At 46.7% G+C, this 17,752-nt stretch overlaps 1 protein-coding gene across 2 annotated transcripts in view; it reads right to left on the reverse strand.

Annotated features, from left to right (window-relative positions):
• JPH3 (junctophilin 3) overlaps window positions 1–17,752 on the reverse strand; it is a 181,998-nt gene that overhangs the window by 8,210 nt on the left and 156,036 nt on the right. The window lies entirely within an intron of this gene.

The following is a 17,752-nucleotide window of genomic DNA, read 5'->3' on the forward strand; positions in this document are numbered from 1 at the left end:
GCCAGTGCCTCCTCAGCCACTGACCTCACCGCACCTCACTGGGCAGTTCATGATCCAATGCTGCTTGGTTTCCTGTCTGCTGTTGCTACCAGCCAGTTCCCGCTGACAGTGAGTCCCAAACAGCAATGTTTGGCAGCATTTGTGGGACGCAGTTGGTGTGGCCCCCCTATTTCAAATTTGGGGGGGGGGGGGGGGGGGGCGCCAGGCCCTTACTTTGCCAGGGGCGCTCGGACCCCTAGATACACCCCTGCATGGCACTAAATATGAAGGGCTGTACACATGGCACTAGATACATGGCACTAGAAGAGAATACATATGTAGCATTAGATAGTGGTACCTTACATTCAGCACTAGAAAAGTAGTACTGTACACATGACACTAGATAAGACAAATCATATAGAGCAGCAGATAAGTGGTACTGTACACATGGCAACAGTACTGTAAATATAGCACTAGATATAGCAAAATCTATTGCATTACATATAGCACTAGAAAATTGGTACTGCACACATGTAGCACTAGATAATTGGTACTATACATATAGCATTAGATATATAGCAATAAATACTACAGTACATATAGCACTAGATAAGTGGTACCATATATACGGCACTAGATAAGTAGTACTGTACACATAGTACTAGAAAAGTAATACTGTACACATGCCACTAAATAAAAGAAGCTAAATATAGCGCAGATAAGTAGTAAATAGTACTGTACATATACAGGTTGATTCAAAAGTTGCAATACACCCTTTTGTTTCAAAGACTGTGCAGGAAATGGGAAAACTGACTTAAGGTGGGTACACACTGGTAGATATATCTGCCGATCAATTGATCGGCAGATATATCTATGGACGGATCGGACAGTGTGTTGAGCATACACACTGCCCGATCCGTCGGGGACTGACATCATGAACTTCAGCTGTCAATCACTGCCGGACGCTGTAGCATGTGTACGGGCGGTCGGCCGACTGCCCGTACAAACACACCGACGCGCCAATATATCGGTAGATATATTGGCCGTCAGCTGTGCTGCGGGGCCGACGCGATACGTCTGTGAACGACGGATCGGGCAGTGTGTATGCTCAACACACTGCCCGATCCGTCTATAGCTATATCTGCCGATTAATTGATCAGCAGATATATCTACCAGTGTGTACCCACCTTTAGATTCATGATGGCCGATTTCAAGATGGCGCCCATGTTCGGTACATACCTTAAAAGATAGCCCCACCTCACCCATACCTTACTGGAGTATTCAGTTTTCCCATTTCTTGCACAGTTTTTGAAACAAAAGGGTGTACTGCGACTTCTGAATCACCCTGTAGTACCAGATAAAGCAAAAAGCAGTACATACAGCACTGGATAAGTAGTACTGTATACATAGCACTATATGAGAGAATCTATATATAACACTAGATAAGTGGTACATTACACATGGCACTAAATAGTACTGTACATATAGCACTAGATATAGCAAAATTAACTAGAGTACATATAGCTCTAGATAAGTAGTACTGTACACATGGCAGAGAAGCCGTATATAGCAATAAGTGCTACAGTACATACGGCACTAGATAAATGGTATTGTACATACGGCACTAGATAAGTAGTACTGTACACATGGCAGAAAAGCCGTATATAGCAATAAGTACTACAGTACATATAGCACTAGATAAATGGTATTGTACATACGGCACTACATAAGTAGTACTGTACACATGGCAGAAAAGCCGTATATAGCAATAAGTACTACAGTACATATAGCACTAGATAAGTAGTACTGTACACATGGCAGAAAAGCCGTATATAGCAATAAGTACTACAGTACATACGGCACTAGATAAGTAGTACTGTACACATGGCAGAGAAGCTGTATATAGCAATAAGTACTATAGTACATACGGCACAAGATAAGTAGTACTGTACATATGGCAGAAAAGCCGTATATAGCAATAAGTACTACAGTACATATAGCACTAGATAAGTAGTAATGTACACATGGCAGAGAAGCCGTATATAGCAATAAGTACTACAGTACATACGGCACTAGATAAGTAGTACTGTACACATCGCAGAGAAGCCGTATATAGCAATAAGTACTACAGTACATATAGCACTAGATAAGTAGTACTGTACACATGGCAGAAAAGCCGTATATAGCAATAAGTACTACAGTACATATAGCACTAGATAAGTAGTACTGTACACATGGCAGAGAAGCCGTATATAGCAATAAGTACTATAGTACATACGGTACTAGATAAGTAGTACTGTACACATGGCAGAAAAGCCGTATATAGCAATAAGTACTATAGTACATACGGCACTAGATAAGTAGTACTGTACACATGGCAGAAAAGCCGTATATAGCAATAAGTACTACAGTACATATAGCACTAGATAAGTAGTACTGTACACATGGCAGAGAAGCCGTATATAGCAATAAGTGCTACAGTACATACGGCACTAGATAAGTAGTACTGTACACATGGCAGAGAAGCCGTATATAGCAATAAGTACTACAGTACATACGGCACTAGATAAGTAGTACTGTACACATGGCAGAGAAGCCATATATAGCAATAAGTACTACAGTACATGTAGTACTGTACACATGGCAGAGAAGCCGTATATAGCAATAAGTATTACAGTACATATGGCACTAGATAAGTAGTACTGTACACATGGCAGAGAAGCCGTATATAGCAATAACTAGTAGAGTACATATGGCACTAGATAAGTAGTACTGTACACATGGCAGAGAAGCCGTATATAGCAATAAGTACTATAGTACATACGGCACTAGATAAGTAGCACTGTACACATTAATTACTACATTATGACATTCTTCCTGCTGGTCTATACAGGTTGAGTATCCCTTATCCAAAATGCTTGGGACCAGAAGAATTTTGAATATCGGATTTTTCCGTATTTTGGAATAATTGCATCCCATAATGAGATATCATGGCGATGGGACCCAAGTCTAAGCACAGAATACATTTATATTACATATACACCTTATACACACAGCCTGAAGGTCATTTTAGCCATTATGTTTAATAACTTTGTGCATTAAACAAAGTGTGTGTATATTCACAGAATTCATTTATGTTTAATATACACCTTATACACACAGCCTGAAGGTCATGTAATACAATATTTCTCTAACGTCCTAAGTGGATGCTGGGGACTCCGTCAGGACCATGGGGAATAGCGGCTCCGCAGGAGACAGGGCACAAAAATAAAGCTTTAGGATTAGGTGGTGTGTACTGGCTCCTCCCCCTATGACCCTCCTCCAAGCCTCAGTTAGGTTTTTGTGCCCGTCCGAGCAGGGTGCAATCTAGGTGGCTCTCCTAAAGAGCTGCTTAGAAAAAGTTTTTAGGTTTTTTATTTTCAGTGAGTCCTGCTGCAACAGGCTCACTGCATCGAGGGACTTAGGGGAGAGAATTTCAACTCACCTGCGTGCAGGATGGATTGGATCTTAGGCTACTGGACACCATTAGCTCCAGAGGGAGTCGGAACACAGGTCTCACCCTGGGGTTCGTCCCGGAGCCGCGCCGCCGACCCCCCTTACAGATGCTGAAGATTGAAGGTCCGGAAACAGGCGGCAGAAGGCTCTTCAGTCTTCATGAAGGTAGCGCACAGCACTGCAGCTGTGCGCCATTGTTGTCACACACTTCACACCAAGCGGTCACGGAGGGTGCAGGGCGCTGCTGGGGGCGCCCTGGGCAGCAATATTTAATACCTTTATGGCAAAAGAATACATCACATATAGCCATTGAGGCTATATGTATGTATTTAACCCATGCCAGTTATCTAAAACTACGGGAGAAAAGCCCGCCGAAATAGGGGGCGGAGCTTATTCTCCTCAGCACACAGCGCCATTTTCCTGCTCAGCTCCGCTGTGAGGAAGGCTCCCAGGACTCTCCCCTGCACTGCACTACAGAAACAGGGTAAAACAGAGAGGGGGGGGCATTTTTTTGGCGATATTTTGATATATTTAAGCTGCTATAAAGAACAACACTTATATAAGGTTGTTCCCATATATATTATAGCGCTTGGGTGTGTGCTGGCAAACTCTCCCTCTGTCTCCCCAAAGGGCTAGTGGGGTCCTGTCTTCGATAAGAGCATTCCCTGTGTGTCTGCTGTGTGTCGGTACGTGTGTGTCGACATGTATGAGGACGATGTGGTGTGGAGGCAGAGCAATTGCCGATAATGGTGATGTCACCCCCCAGGGAGTCGACACCGGAATGGATGGCTTTGTTTATGGAATTACGTGATAATGTCAGCACATTACAAAAATCAGTTGACGACATGAGACGGCCGGCAAACCAGTTAGTACCTGCCCAGGCGTCTCAGACACCGTCAGGGGCTGTAAAGCGCCCTTTACCTCAGTCGGTCGACACAGACCCAGACACAGACACTGAATCTAGTGTCGACGGTGATGAAACAAACGTATTTTCAAGTAGGGCCACACGTTATATGATCACGGCAATGAAGGAGGCTTTGCATATCTCTGATACTGCAAGTACCACAAAAAGGGGTATTATGTGGGGGGTGAAAAAACTACCTGTAGTTTTTCCTGAATCAGAGGAATTAAATGATGTATGTGATGAAGCGTGGGTTAACCCAGATAGAAAAATGCTAATTTCAAAAAAGTTATTAGCATTATACCCTTTCCCGCCAGAGGTTAGGGCGCGCTGGGAAACACCCCCTAGGGTGGATAAGGCGCTCACACGCTTATCAAAACAAGTGGCGTTACCGTCTCCTGATACGGCCGCCCTCAGGGATCCAGCTGATAGGAGAATGGAAACTACCCTAAAAAGTATATACACACATACTGGTGTTATACTGAGATCAGCCATCGCCTCAGCCTGGATGTGCAGTGCTGGGGTCGTCTGGTTGGATTCCCTGACTGAAAATATTGATACCCTGGATAGGGACAGTATTTTATTGACTATAGAGCAATTAAAGGATGCTTTCCTTTATATGCGAGATGCTCAGAGAGATATTTGCACTCTGGCATCGAGAGTAAATGCGATGTCCATATCTGCCAGAAGGAGTTTATGGACGCGACAGTGGTCAGGTGATGCGGATTCCAAACGACATATGGAAGTATTGCCGTATAAAGGGGAGGAATTATTTGGCGTCGGTCTATCGGATCTGGTGGCCACGGCAACTGCCGGAAAATCCACCTATTTACCTCAGACCCCCTCCCAACAGAAAAAGACACCGTCTTTTCAGCCGCAGTCCTTTCGGTCCTATAAGAACAAGCGGACAAAAGGACAGTCATATCTGCCTCGGGGCAGAGGAAGGGGTAAGAGAGGGCAGCAAGCAGCCCCTGCCCAGGAACAGAAGCCCTCCCAGGGTTCTGCAAAGCCCTCAGCATGACGCTGGGGCCTTACAAGCGGACTCAGGAGCGGTGGGGGGTCGACTCAAGAATTTCAGCGCACAGTGGGCTTGCTCACAGGTGGACCCCTGGATTCTGCAGGTAGTATCTCAGGGTTACAGGTTGGAATTCGAGAAGTCTCCCCCTCGCCGGTTCCTAAAGTCTGCTTTGCCAACGTCTCCCTCAGACAGGGCGACGGTATTGGAAGCCATTCACAAGCTGTTTTCTCAGCAGGTGATAGTCAAGGTACCCCTCCTACAACAGGGAAAGGGGTATTACTCCACGCTATTTGTGGTACCGAAGCCGGACGGCTCGGTAAGACCTATTCTAAATCTGAAATCTTTGAACCTGTACATACAAAAATTCAAGTTCAAGATGGAGTCACTCAGAGCAGTGATAGCGAATCTGGAAGAAGGGGACTTTATGGTGTCCCTGGACATAAAGGATGCTTACCTACATGTCCCAATTTGCCCTTCACATCAAGGGTACCTCAGGTTCGTGGTGCAAAACTGTCATTATCAGTTTCAGACGCTGCCGTTTGGATTGTCCACGGCACCTCGGGTCTTTACCAAGGTAATGGCCGAAATGATGATTCTTCTGCGAAGAAGAGGCGTATTAATTATCCCTTACTTGGACGATCTCCTGATAAGGGCAAGGTCCAGAGAACAGCTGGAGGACGGAGTAGCACTAACCCAACTAGTGCTGCAACAACACGGGTGGATTCTGAATTTTCCAAAATCTCAGTTGACCCCGACGACACGTCTGCTGTTCCTGGGAATGATTCTGGACACGGTTCAGAAAAAGGTGTTTCTTCCGGAGGAGAAAGCCAGGGAGTTATCCGAACTTGTCAGGAACCTCCTAAAACCAGGGAAAGTGTCTGTGCATCAATGCACAAGAGTCCTGGGAAAGATGGTGGCTTCTTACGAAGCGATTCCATTCGGCAGATTCCACGCACGAACTTTTCAGTGGGATCTGCTGGACAAATGGTCCGGATCGCATCTGCAGATGCATCAGCGGATAACCTTATCGCCACGGACAAGGGTGTCTCTTCTGTGGTGGTTGCAGAGTGCTCATCTGTTAGAGGGCCGCAGATTCGGCATACAGGACTGGGTCCTGGTGACCACGGATGCCAGTCTGAGAGGCTGGGGAGCGGTCACACAGGGAAGAAACTTCCAGGGAGTATGGTCAAGCCTGGAGATGTCTCTTCACATAAATATACTGGAGCTAAGAGCGATTTACAATGCTCTAAGTCTGGCAAAACCCCTGCTTCAGGGTCAGCCTGTGTTGATCCAGTCGGACAACATCACGGCAGTCGCCCACGTAAACAGACAGGGCGGCACAAGAAGCAGGACAGCAATGGCAGAAGCTGCAAGGATTCTTCGCTGGGCGGAAGATCATGTGATAGCACTGTCAGCAGTATTCATTCCGGGAGTGGACAACTGGGAAGCAGACTTCCTCAGCAGACACGATCTACACCCGGGAGAGTGGGGACTTCATCCAGAAGTCTTCCACATGATTGTGAACCGTTGGGAAAAACCAATGGTGGATATGATGGCGTCCCGCCTCAACAAAAAACTGGACAGGTATTGCGCCAGGTCAAGAGACCCTCAGGCAATAGCTGTGGACGCTCTGGTAACACCGTGGGTGTTCCAGTCAGTGTATGTGTTCCCTCCTCTGCCTCTCATACCAAAGGTACTGAGAATTATACGGCAAAAGGGAGTAAGAACGATACTAGTGGCTCCGGATTGGCCAAGAAGAACTTGGTACCCGGAACTTCAAGAGATGCTCACGGAGGATCCGTGGCCTCTACCTCTAAGACCGGACCTGCTTCAGCAGGGACCGTGTCTATTCCAAGACTTACCGCGGCTGCGTTTGACGGCATGGCGGTTGAACGCCGAATTCTAAGGGAAAAAGGCATTCCGGAAGAGGTCATTCCTACACTGGTAAAAGCCAGGAAGGAGGTGACTGCACAACATTATCACCGCATTTGGAGAAAATATGTTGCGTGGTGTGAGGCCAGGAAGGCCCCCACGGAGGAATTTCAACTGGGTCGATTCCTACATTTCCTGCAAACAGGATTGTCTATGGGCCTCAAATTGGGGTCCATTAAGGTTCAAATTTCGGCCCTGTCGATTTTCTTCCAGAAAGAATTGGCTTCAGTTCCTGAAGTCCAGACTTTTGTAAAAGGAGTACTACATATACAGCCCCCGGTTGTGCCCCCAGTGGCACCGTGGGATCTTAATGTAGTCTTGGATTTTCTCAAATCCCATTGGTTTGAGCCGCTCAAATCGGTGGAGTTGAAGTATCTTACATGGAAAGTAACCATGCTACTGGCCCTGGCTTCAGCCAGGAGAGTATCAGAATTGGCGGCTTTATCATATAAGAGCCCATATCTGATTTTCCATACGGACAGGGCAGAACTGCGGACACGTCCTCATTTTCTGCCTAAGGTGGTGTCAGCGTTTCACCTGAACCAGCCTATTGTGGTGCCTGCGGCTACTAACGATTTGGAGGATTCCAAGTTGTTGGACGTGGTCCGGGCATTGAAAATATATATTTCAAGAACGGCGGGAGTCAGAAAGTCTGACTCACTGTTTATATTGTATGCACCCAACAAGATGGGTGCTCCTGCTTCTAAGCAGACGATTGCTCGTTGGATTTGTAGCACAATTCAACTTGCACATTCTGTGGCAGGCTTGCCACAACCTAAATCTGTCAAGGCCCATTCCACAAGGAAAGTGGGCTCATCCTGGGCGGCTGCCCGGGGGGTCTCGGCATTACAACTCTGCCGAGCTGCTACTTGGTCAGGGGCAAACACATTTGCAAAATTCTACAAATTTGATACCCTGGCTGAGGAGGACCTTGAGTTCTCTCATTCGGTGCTGCAGAGTCATCCGCACTCTCCCGCCCGTTTGGGAGCTTTGGTATAATCCCCATGGTCCTGACGGAGTCCCCAGCATCCACTTAGGACGTTAGAGAAAATAAGAATTTACTTACCGATAATTCTATTTCTCGTAGTCCGTAGTGGATGCTGGGCGCCCATCCCAAGTGCGGATTGTCTGCAATACTTGTACATAGTTATTGTTACAAACAAATTCGGGTTGTTATTGTTGTGAGCCGTCTGTTCAGAGGCTCCTACGTTTGTCATACTGTTAACTGGGTTCAGATCACAAGTTATACGGTGTGATTGGTGTGGCTGGTATGAGTCTTACCCGGGATTCAATATCCTTCCTTATTGTGTACGTTCGTCCGGGCACAGTATCCTAACTGAGGCTTGGAGGAGGGTCATAGGGGGAGGAGCCAGTACACACCACCTAATCCTAAAGCTTTATTTTTGTGCCCTGTCTCCTGCGGAGCCGCTATTCCCCATGGTCCTGACGGAGTCCCCAGCATCCACTACGGACTACGAGAAATAGAATTATCGGTAAGTAAATTCTTATTTTTAATAACTGTATTAAACAAAGTTTGTGTACATTGAGCCATCAGAAAACAAAGGATTCACTATCTCACTCTCACTCAAAAATGTCCGTATTTCGTAATATTTGGATATGGGATACTCAACCTGTATTTTCAGATTTATGGATCACCTCATCAGCTGTTTCATCCAAGAACGGTTTGGTGACATCCATATTTGTAGTGGAGTATATGCAGGTAAGCGCATTACTCTGTTTACTAAGTATGCTTAATACCTATTCATTTTACCATACAGTGCTGTCATATTTACTACGTGTGCCTTCCTTTCTTTTTATCTTTTATCCATTTCTTAGATCCATTCCAGCTAGGACCATAATGGAGGCGCTGCTGCACTAATCATTTCATGGTTTTACATTGGCCCTCATTCTGAGTTGTTCGCTCGCTGCTAATTTTAGCAGAATTGCTAATAGGCTAAACTCCGGCAGGGCCCATGCGCTAAGCAAATTTACACAAAACCATGCTATTTTACTCACGGGCGAACTAAGCTTTTCAATCGCTCTGCTGATCGTAGTGTGATTGACAGGAAGTGGGTGTTTCCCTGAAAACGGCCAGTTTCCGCCCAGAGTGTGCTAAAAAAACGCAGGCGTGCCAGGTATAAACGCAGGAGTGGCTGGAGAAACTGAGGAAAGGCTGGTCGGACGCTGGGCGTGTTTGTGACGTCAAACCAGGAACTAAACGGACTGAGGTGATCGCAATCTAGGAGTAGGTCTGGAGCTACTCAGAAACTGCAAGGAAATACTTATAGCAGAATTGCTAATCTTTCGTTAGCAATTGCTAATCTTTCGTTAGCAATTCTGCTATGCTAAAATACACTCCCAGAGGGAGGCGGCTTTGTGTTTGCATTTCTGCTAAAAGTAGCTAGTGAGCGAACAACTGGGAATGAGGGCCATTGTGTTAGTCTTTTAGCTCCTATATACAAAACAACCTTTATGGTTAGAATAAAGGGCGTAATTCAGACCTGATCGTTGATGTGCTAAATTTAGCACATCTACGATCAGTCACACTGACATGCGGGGGGACGCCCAGCTCACGGATAGTCCGCCCCGCATATCAGGCTCGACCCCCCCGCACAAGTACAAAAGCATCGCACAGTGGCGATGCTTTTGTACTGTAGCAGTAACTCTCTGCCAGCGCAACTCCTGCGTCCTGGCAGGAGCTACTCGTCGCTGTGAGAATCTGCTACTCAGTACGATCGCATGCTGGGGGCCACCCAATACAGGGCAAGGCCGCCCAGCATGCCAGTCCCACCCAGAGTTACGATCGCGCATCGCTGACAAGGGACGTAAGGATGCCCCTCCCTTCCTCACTCCTGTAGTCTCCCTTCCTAGCCAAGGCCCCAGCACCATCATTACACCCTCTTTATCCCTTCCTTCCAAATTAATCTTACCTCAACGCTACAGCAATCCTGATAATCTCATTCACGTGTCTCCCACAAACTCCTACCCCCTATCCTGTGCGCTCTGGAATGCCAGATCTGTTTGTAACAAACTGGCCCCCACTCATGACCTTTTCATTTCCAACTCCCTGCACCTCCTGGCCATTACAGAAACCTGGATTACTCCCTATGACACCACTTCTGCTGCGGGCCTCACATTCTCACACACACCCCGACCCGGGGGTTGCCATGGGGGTGCTGTTGGGATCCTTTAACCCTCAAGCTACACATACCAACTTATACCTCCAGAACCATCCCTTACATTCTCTACATGAGGTCCATGCATTACGCATCTACCACCCTACTAATCTTCGAGTTGCTGTCACTTACTGTCCACCTGGCATTTCCTCCAAATTCCTCGACAACTTTGCTTCATGGCTACCTCACTTCCTCTTCTGACATTCCCTCCATTATTCTAGGTGATTTCAACATCCCTATTGATAACCCCACAAAATCACCTGCCTTTTAACTCCTTAACATCACCTCTTCACTTGGTCTCTCCCAGTAGACCACCTCACCCTCCCATGTGAACGGGAGCTGACTGGATCTGGTTTTCACTCACTGCTGTGATAATTCTGATTTATCCAATTCCCCTTTTTCCCTCTCTGACCACCACCTGCTCTCCTTCAACTTATCTATCGATGCTTCCCCATCTCTCCCTCCTAAGGCTACCATCACTAAGCCTAACATTGAGGCTATTGACACCTCATCTCTATCCTCCCTGTTTGACTCACTTCTCTCTCCTCTTCTCTCTCTCACATGCCCTGAACAAGCCACATCCCTATACAATGCATCTCTTACTTCTGCCCTTGATTCTGTTGCTCCGCCAACCACTATTCACCCTCGCAGATCAACACCTCAACCCTGGCACACCAAATGCACCAGATATCTTCAAAAATGCTCACGTGCTGCTGAGCGACAGTGGAGGAAATCACGTTCTAAAGCAGACTTCTTCCATTTCAAATTCATGCTCTCATCCTTCAGTGCTGCTCTTTCCCTCGCTAAACAATTATAATTCCAAATCCTCATCTCTACCCAGTCTTCCAACCCCCGGCACCTCTTTGCCACTGTTAGCTCCCTCCTCTGCCCACCACCACCTCCTCTCCCTTCCTCATTGTCTGCTCTTGACTTTGCCACTCATTTCACATCCAAGATTGACTCCATACGTCAGGACATCACATCCCACCAGACCAGCAACCACCCATCCCTTGCCACCCCTCCCCTTCCCTCATTTCCTCTTACCAACTCTGACATCTTTCTCCCATGTATCTGGCGAGGAAGTCATGGCCCTCTTCTGTTCCCCTCCCTCCCCCACAACCTCCCCACTTGACCCTATCCCCTCCCACCTCCTCCGCTACCTCTCTCCTTCTGCCTGTTCCCATCTTGCCCACCTTCTCAATCTCTCCCTCTCATCAGGCACTGTCCCCTCTGCTTTCAAGCATGCTCTTGTCTTCCCTATTCTTAAAAAAACCTACCCGTGATCCAAACACTCTCTCCAACTATCGACCCATCTCTCTCCTCCCTTTTGCCTCTAAACTTCTTGAGTGTATTGTCTATAATCGCCTCACTGCCTTTCTTTCCTCTCACTCACTGCTTGACCCATTCCAGTCTAATTTCTGTTCACTCCACTCCACTGAAACTGCCCTCGCAAAAGTCTGCAATGACGTCCATGCAGCCAAATCTAAGAGCCACTACTCTCTGCTTATTCTTCTTGACCTCTCTGCTGCTTTTGACACTGTGGACCACCCTCTCCTTCTGCAAATCCTTCACTCTCTTGGTCTGTGTGATACTGCCCTCTCCTGGCTGTCCTCCTACCTCTCTGATCGTTCCTTCTCTGTCTCCTCTCATGCTACCTCCCCCCCACTCCCAATAACTGTTGGTGTCCCCCAAGGCTCTGTTCTTGGTCCTCTCCTTTTCTCTCTCTATACGTCCTCTTTAGGTGAACTCATTAATTCTTTTAACTTCCAATACCACCTCTATGCTGATGACACTCAAATCTACCTCTCCTCCCCTGATCTCTCCACGGCTCTCCTCACTCGTATCTCCAACTTTCTTTCTGCTATCTCTTCCTGGATGTCCCAGCGCTTTCTGAAACTCAACATGTCTAAGACTGAGCTGATCATCTTCCCACCCTCCCGCACAACCTCACCTCCCACAATCTCATTATCCATTGATGGCATGACTATCTCCTCTAGCCCCCAAGTACGCTGTCTTGGCGTAATCCTTGACTCCTTCCTCTCCTTCAAACCACACATTCAGCACCTCTCACAAACCTCATTTTCATCTCAAAAACATTTCCAGGATCAGACCTTTTCTCACCCAGGATGCCACTAAGATCATTATTCACTCCCTGTAATCTCCTCCTAACTGGCCTCCCTGACAATTACCTCTCCACTCCAATCTATCCTCAATGCTGCTGCCCGGCTCATCTTCCTCACCAAACACACTACGTCCACCTCCCCTCTCCTACAAGCCCTTCACTGGCTTCCCTTCCCTTTCAGAATCCAATTCAAACTTCTCACACTCACTTACAAAGCCCTCACCCACTCCTCTCCCATTTACATCTCTGACCTTATCTCCCTTTACTCTCCCACCCGTCCTCTTCGCTCTGCTAATGCACGCCGACTCTCCTGTCATCTGATTACATCTTCCCACTCCTATCTCCAAGATTTTTCACGTGCTGCTCCCTTTCTCTGGAATTCTTTACCTCTACTTCTCAGACTCTCCACCTTTCTACAAAACTTCAAACGGGCTCTTAAGACCCACTTCTTTACCAAACCCAGCCAAATCTCATCCTAACTCTCTGTTCCACGCTCTCTATGTACCCCATCTGTGTCACCCCTGTCTGTCTACCCCTCCCCTTAGAATGTAAGCTCTCATGAGTAGGGCCCTCTTCCCTCATGTGCTTATCCTTTTCTTACTTTAATAATCCTCAACTGCCCAAATCCCGCAGTTTTTTGGCCACCTTGGAACTTATCTCTATGTCGTTTACTGGTGTAGTTATGCTTAGTTACCCTGTACTTGTCCTATATTGTCTTCAACTGTAAGTCACTGTTTTCCTGTTTTGATTATGTGCATATGTACTCTGTAATTGGGCGCTGCGGAACCCTTGTGGCGCCATATAAATAAAGGATAATATTAAAAATAATATGCAGCATGGCTGTGTATGCAGCCACACTGCCCGCAATTTTTTCTCAGAGAGGCTGCATGTGACGTTCCGAAAATGGTATGGACACGCCTCCATTGTAGGGACCATGCCGTGGCGACACCCCACCAATGGCTGCCGCTGTCAAAGTGCGAATGCACAGAAAGTCCAAAAATAGCCCGTTTGCGATTTCTGGACTTTAGTGTGCCTTACTGAATAGTGGCCTAAGCGGGAGTTGTACTAAGCAGTGAAAACAATGGAGAAGTGAGCCAGTAGAGAAGTTGCTCATGGCAACCAATCAGCATTGATGTAACATGTATAATTTGCATGCTATAAAAGTATACAGAACAGCTGACTGGCTGCCATGGGCAACTTCTCCACTGTTATCACTGCTTAGTATAGTACACCCCCCCCCCCAGTTAGAAAATTCATTTTCACAGCAAGAATAGTTTAAATCAGCCTAACACGCTGTCCATGGTTCTGAAATAAACAGCTTTAAAGATTACAGGACAAATTTATCATTAGCATCCCAAATGCATAAGTAGGAAATTTTAGTTACAAGTGAGTAAGTTATCACCGCAATTTATCTCCCCAAAATATAATGCCTTGTGATTGTGGCCTGGAGAAGAAAGAATTATGGAGCTACTTCACTTGGCCAGTCTCCATATAATATATCCACGAGTCAGATTTGGACTGCAGAGGACTGCCTTGCCATCCTGCGATTGGCACGTTTGTCACAATTTTCCGGGTGGGAGGTTCTTATCGTGCAGCATACAGTGGTGGTAAGTGCCCCTAGTGCATGTTGCAATAAAATGGTGTGGTAAGGTGGCATAGCACTTCCGACTGCTGTGCATGCCACTGGTGCTGTGGCCACATATACTACTGTTCTCTCCTGGTGTAACCCAGGCGCATATACTACTGTTCTCTCCCGGTGTAACCCAGGTGCATATACTACTGTTCTCTTCCGGTGTAACCCAGGCGCATATACTACTGTTCTCTTCCGGTGTAACCCAGGCGCATATACTACTGTTCTCTCCTGGTGTAACCCAGGCACATCTACTACTGTTCTCTCCCGATGTAACCCAGGCACATATACTACTGTTCTCTCCCGATGTAACCCAGGCACATATACTACTGTTCTCTCCTGGTGTAACCCAGGCACATATACTATTGTTCTCTCCCAGTGTAACCCAGGCGCATATACTACTGTTCTCTCCCGGTGTAACCCAGGCGCATATACTACTCTTCTCTCCTGGTGTAACCCAGGCGCATATACTACTGTTCTCTCCCGTGTAACCCAGGCACATATACTACTGTTCTCTCCCGGTGTAACCCAGGCGCATATACTACTGCTCTCTCCTGGTGTAACCCAGGCACATATACTACTGTTCTCTCCTGGTGTAACACAGGCGCATATACTACTGTTCTCTCCCGGTGTAACCCAGGTGCATATACTACTGTTCTCTTCCGCTGTAACCCAGGCACATATACTACTGTTCTCTCCTGGTGTAACCCAGGCGCATATACTACTGTTCTCTCCCGGTGTAACCCAGGTGCATATACTACTGTTCTCTTCCGCTGTAACCCAGGCGCATATACTACTGTTCTCTCCCGATGTAACCCAGGCACATATACTACTGTTCTCTCCTGGTGTAACCCAGGCACATATACTATTGTTCTCTCCCAGTGTAACCCAGGCGCATATACTACTGTTCTCTCCTGTTGTAACCCAGGCGCATATACTACTCTTCTCTCCTGGTGTAACCCAGGCACATATACTACTGTTCTCTCCTGGTGTAACCCAGGTGCATATACTACTGTTCTCTCCCGGTGGTTCCTAGGCGCATATACCCAAGTGCATATACTACTGTTCTCTCCCCAGGCACATATACTACTGTTCTCTCCTGGTGTAACCCAGGCGCATATACTACTGTTCTCTCCCGGTGGTTCCTAGGCGCATATACCCAGGCGCATATACTTCTGTTCTCTCCCGGTGTAACCCAGGCGCATATACTACTGTTCTCTCCTGGTTTAATCCAGGCGCATATACTACTGTTCTCTCCTGGTGTAACCCAGGTGCATATACTACTGTTTTCTCCTGGTATTACCAATGTGCATATACTACTGTTCTCTGCTGGTGTAACCCAGGCACATATACTACTGTTCTCTGCTGGTGTAACCCAGGCACATATACTACTGTTCTCTGCTGGTGTAACCCAGGCACATATACTACTGTTCTCTGCTGGTGTAACCCATGCACATATACTACTGTACTAGGCACAAAATTGCCGGTTTCTACAGGACGTGCTCAGTTAATCAGCAGCCCTGTCTTCCACACTGCCAATCGGATGCTGCTGATGCTGGCCATCGAATCAGAGAAAGAGGAGTCAACTGAAGAGGGTATACTCTTGCCCTTCCTTCTGCTCCATAAGATCAAGTGCAGGGCAAGCCACTGCCACATGACTGAATACAATAAGCAGAAGGAGCTGTCCAGACTGGCCTACTAATCAGCTGCTAACATACCAATCCCCAGAATGTGTGTGAGACTACCTGCCGCAGTAGGGGGGGGGGGGGGTGTATGGGACGGAGAAGCAGCTGCAGGGACTCTTGGGATGGGTGATGTAAACCAGCTGCTGGCCACTATAATAGGTGGAGATGGGAATTTGCTGGGTTTGTGTGACTGGTACATGTATGTTCCCTGAGTCTATGGGGCTGATGATGAAGGAAAAGGTGAAGAGGAGGCTACAGAGAGGGGCTGACTGCATGGCAAAGGGGGGGGGGGGGGGGGGGGGGCTAATTGCTTTGAGGGGCAGGGGCCTGTGAGATGAATAGGGATTGATTGATTGATTGCTTTGGGGTCGAGGGAGCTGCTATTCTTACCAAATAGGGAAAAAGGGATGCTAGGTCTATGGAGAAGGGCCTGCATGTGGGTACATTTAATATAAATCTTAATCCCCGAATTACATTATTTATTGATGGCTTTTATTCACTATAGTGCTTCTTTTACAAGCTATAGGCGAGGGACTCAATACAAGCTACAGGCAAGGGACTCAATTTTGGCAAACCACCAGCTTCTGCAGGGTGCACTGTGTGTCCAACAGGATCTAGCTCTGAGCCCCACGGCCAATAGCTAAATGACATTATCTCCCTTCCAACGGCCTGCGCTGTCTTCCCCTCCAATGGCCCATCAAGCTACTCTGTATGGGAGAAGGGGTCATGTATATGGCATCCATCTTTCTCTGGTTGTGATCGACCAGCAACAGACGATTTTATTGGCATGTTTGTGTAGAGGTCTGATGTGCATTTAACTGTCATGTGGGGAGGTCTGACATGTGGGGAGGTCTGACTGATGTGTATCTAATTGGCTGTGGGGATGTCAGAACTGCAAGTAAGGAGTTTGTGGGGAGGTGTGATGCCAAGTGTTTCTTTGGGGCATCAAGCGTGGGGAATTAGACTGGTATTTTAGGGGCCTGTGGGCAAGACTGACTTGCATTACAAGGCATTGTGGGGAGGTATGATGCCACGTGGGGGGACCATATTGGTATGTCCTCTATGTTTTAGAGAATACACAAAATCTTACATTCCAATGGGACCCAGAACTAGTGATACATTTTTTTTATGTTTATCACTGGCACATACAACTGGTCTTTCTGGGCGTAAAACTGGCACATACTTTTTTTTTTGTGTGTGTGTATATATATATATATATATATATATATATAATGGCAGTGCGAACCGTCACTCCGTGCTGGAACAGTAACTTGTAGGTGCCTTCAGTGAAAATGATGAATAGTAGAAAAAGGAACTGTGGCACTCAAATCAAAAAATGAAGATGTTTTTTACTGAAGCATATATAAGGTTACAGAATGCCTATACTGGCCCAGTATAGGCATTCTGTAACCTTATATATGCTTCAGTAAAAAATCTTCATTTTTTGATTTGAGTGCCACAGTTCCTTTTTCTACTATATATATATATATATATATATATACAACTTGAAAAAATTAAAGGCGGCACTCAGAGGCTTTGAAATCAGTGAAAAACTTATATTTGTGAGGTCAACGTTTCGGGGACCACCTCCCTGAAGACGGGGAGGTGGTCCCCGAAACGTTGACCTCACGAATATAAGTTTTTCACTGATTCCAAAGCCTCTGAGTGCCGCCTTTCATTTTTTCAAGTTGCACATGTCAGGGACTAGTTCCCTGGGGAAGGCACCTGAGCAAGGTACACCCTGAGGGGGAGGACTGGAGTGCCGGAGTTTATCTACTGCATATATATATATATATATATATATATATATATAT

Source organism: Pseudophryne corroboree, chromosome 11 (genome assembly GCF_028390025.1).
Source record: "Pseudophryne corroboree isolate aPseCor3 chromosome 11, aPseCor3.hap2, whole genome shotgun sequence".
Taxonomy (NCBI): Eukaryota; Metazoa; Chordata; class Amphibia; order Anura; family Myobatrachidae; genus Pseudophryne; species Pseudophryne corroboree.